Source organism: Nuphar pumila, chromosome 15 (genome assembly GCF_984573655.1).
Source record: "Nuphar pumila chromosome 15, dmNupPumi1.hap1.1, whole genome shotgun sequence".
Lineage (NCBI taxonomy): Eukaryota > Viridiplantae > Streptophyta > Magnoliopsida > Nymphaeales > Nymphaeaceae > Nuphar > Nuphar pumila.
Window position 1 is genome coordinate 48,413,786 of NC_143263.1, and position 3,425 is coordinate 48,417,210.

The 3,425-nt window shown below is 41.6% G+C and overlaps 1 non-coding gene across 1 annotated transcript; it reads left to right on the forward strand.

Moving 5' to 3' along the window:
- Nucleotides 1-1,837: 1,837 nt before the first annotated feature.
- Nucleotides 1,838-1,940, forward strand: LOC149815367 (small nucleolar RNA R71). Its single transcript, XR_016428189.1, has one exon. It is a non-coding gene; the product is annotated as a small nucleolar RNA R71 (small nucleolar RNA).
- The last annotated feature ends 1,485 nt before the right edge of the window (nt 1,941-3,425 follow it).

Below are 3,425 nucleotides of genomic sequence, written 5' to 3' on the forward strand. Positions count from 1 at the left end.
AACTCGGGCTGCTCCTCCACTAACTCCTGTGCAATGTCTACATGAAAGCAGTCCATGTCTCCCGCTGGTCCCATCGCGGCATTGAAAATATTCAGCTTTACCTTCCTATTGCCGAATGAGAGATCCATGGCTCCGGTCCTACAGTTGATGCACGCATTGGCAGTCGCCAAGAATGGTCTGCCTAAAATAATCGGAGTCTGGTGCTAACTATCTACTCCTTCCATATCAAGAATAATGAAATCGACTGGAAAATAAAAGTCATCCACCTTAACTAGCACGTCCTCCAAGACACCTCTCGGTACCTTGATAGAACAATCTGCCAGTTGAAGTGTAATCGGAGCCGATCTCATCTCTCCTAGCCCGAAAGAATCAAAGAAATATCCGGGCAGAATGTTCACGCTTGCTCCAAGATCGAGCAATGCACGTTCTATCCGGATGTTCCCTATAGTACAAGCAATGATAGGGGCTCCAGGGTCTTTGAGCTTTGGTGGTGTCTGATGCTGAAGTACTGAACTCACCTGCTCAGTCAGATGGACCCTGTTAGGAACTCGCTCTCTAGATTTCCTCTTTTGCGTATATAGCTCCTTCAGGAATTTGGCATATGCCGGCACCTGCTGAATCGCATCGAGCAAAGGTAGGTTGATCTGCACATGCTTGAAGATGTCAAGCATGTCCTGAATCTTCGCACCTTGCTTCTCTCTATATCCAGGAGACTCTAATGCTTTGGGATAGGGTGGTGGGGGAATATACTCTGCTGGCTCCTCCTCTTTGTGAGAAGGCTCACTCCTATCCTTCTTCTGTACTGATGATGAAGATAATGATGGGGATGGGGATGATGGCTGAGCCGACGTAGGTGAAATAATGGTCTCTGGCTCCTCTATCCTCTCTCTACTCTCTCGCTTTCTGCTCTCGACGTGATACTCACGTCCACTCCTCAGGGCCATAATCGATTTGGCCTGCTGCTGTGTCTCAGTATGAAATAGGCCTCTAGTCATCTGGTCCTTACCCTTCGGGTTCATGACAGCCTGACTTGGCAATGTACCCTCGGGTCTCCTACTAATAGCCTCAGCTAACTGTCCCATTTGCGATTCTAACTTCGCAATGGACTGCGTATGCGAGCTCAAAATCTGGCTACACTTCTCGAAGGCGTTCTGATTAGAGGTTTTCACCTCTTGGAATGCCTGGAGAAGTCTCTCCTCAAAAGATGTCTGTGGGGCAGACTCCTGCTGAATCGGGGGAGTGACAAGAAGAAGAAGACTGAGAATAGTTCGGTCTTTGGAATGACTGAGTAAAAGATGGCTGCCGAACTGGCTGAGAGGATGTAGGCATCTGCGTGGAAGACTGTGGATTCTTCCATGAAAAATTGGGATGGTTACGCCAACCCAGATTATATGTCGATGAAAATGGGTTATTTGGCGGTCTGACGTAACCTTGAGCTGCCTGAACTTGTTCTTGAACAAATTCAGGGTACTGAGCTGCCGAAGGGCACTCAGTGATCTCGTGTGCCGGACTGGCACAAAGAGTACACACCTACTGTGTAGTGGATGGTCCTGAGAGGAGCTGGTCCAGCTTCTGAGCAATCATGTCTACCTTGCACTGTAGTGCAGTAGATGGACCAATCTCAAGAACACCAGCTTTCTTCTGAATGCTGGGTGTGGCTCTATCAGAATGAGACCTCGAAGCATGGTGGAGTGAATTCTCGGCCAATGTATCAAATAGCCTCCATGCTTCGTCCTCGCTCTTCAGCATGAATGTCCCTCCACATGAAGAGTCGATCATCTGACGATTCTTGTCAGACAATCCATCATAGAAGCTCTGCACCAGTTGCCATTTCGGCACCTGATGATGGGGACATTTCCTGAGGAGATCCTTCATTCTCTCCCAGGTCTCATGAAAGCGCTCACCATCTAGCTCTGAAAAGCTAGTGATGGCTCTACGATATTGGTTCGTACGACCAATGGGAAAATATTTCTGAAGAAACTCCTGTTGCAATTGATCCCATGACTCTATTTCTACAGAATCTAAGGACTTTAGCCAATACTTGGCTTTGTCTTTCAATGAAAAGGGGAATAGAGTCAACCTCAACGCATCATCATCAAAATTCTGTATCTTAACAGTAGAACAGATTTCGAGGAATTCATCTAAATGTCGGTAGGGATCCTCATGACTAAGGCCATAAAAGGATGGAAGCATCTGAATAATGCTGGCCTTAATCTCGTAACGAGGCGCTCCTACATCGGGTCTCCGAATGCAGGATGCCTGAACATAGTCTGTGGGAATGAAGTATTCCCGCAAAGGACGTGAATGAACTGGGGGTGGAGGTGGAGGATCCATGTCAGCCATTGTTGCCGAACTTCGATTAGAATGTAAAATTCTCTCTGGGTTGTCAACAAATGGGTGTAATGGGGTTCCTAGACCTCGTCGCCGCTGCATACACTGGTACTAAGACCATATGTAAGCAAACGACCTAAATCTAAAAATAAAAAAATAAACTAACACAGGTACTAAAATGTAAATAACACAAAATAGACAATTACTAAACAAATATGCTAAACTAATTATGTCAGAATGATCTAACTAAGTAAATGAAATAACAAATTAAACTACTCTAAAGTACTGAAAAGATAAATACAGGAAATCACAAACTAAGTTTTTTTAAAACCCACCTGTCTAATCGCTCCTTGCAGAATGAATTTCAAGTGAATCCTAGAAAGAACAGAACGTGAATCCTATATTTACTAACTATGTTAATCCTATATTCACTTACTAATTCTACTAACTAAAAATAAAATAACTAATTAACTAACTAAAACAAATTAATAAATCAAACTCTAAGAAATAAAGTAATTAATTCGCCGTTCCCCGACAACGGCGCCAAAATTTGGTTGATATTTTGAAATGATCTTTTTAAATGATCTTTTTAAAATAATTATTTTCAATGAAACTTTGGAAAATCGTCAACCAAAAATATAAAAATCGACTTTCCACAAAGTGGTAAGTACGGGTCGAATCCTCAGGGAACAGGAATTAATCAAGATATTTCTAGAAAATTTAATTTATTAATGATAATTGTCAATCTACAATTATGAAACTAATACAAATACACTTAATCACTAAAATGAAAATAAACAAGCAACTACTTCTTCTGCTCCACACCAAGGGTATTTCCGTCTTTTCGCCAATTATTCGCTCCTCACACTTGAAAGATAACCCTGGAAACTAAATATGCTTTACAACCTAAAAATACAGAAAAATACCGAGTTAGTATTCTATTCTAATAATGCAAACAGTAACTAATACTAATTCTAATTTTACGAAAATAATAAAACAAATGCTACTTATCAAACAAAAATTAAATAAAATACTAAACTAATTCTAAAATTAACCAAATTACTTCTACTAATACTGTATGATGATTATGCAAC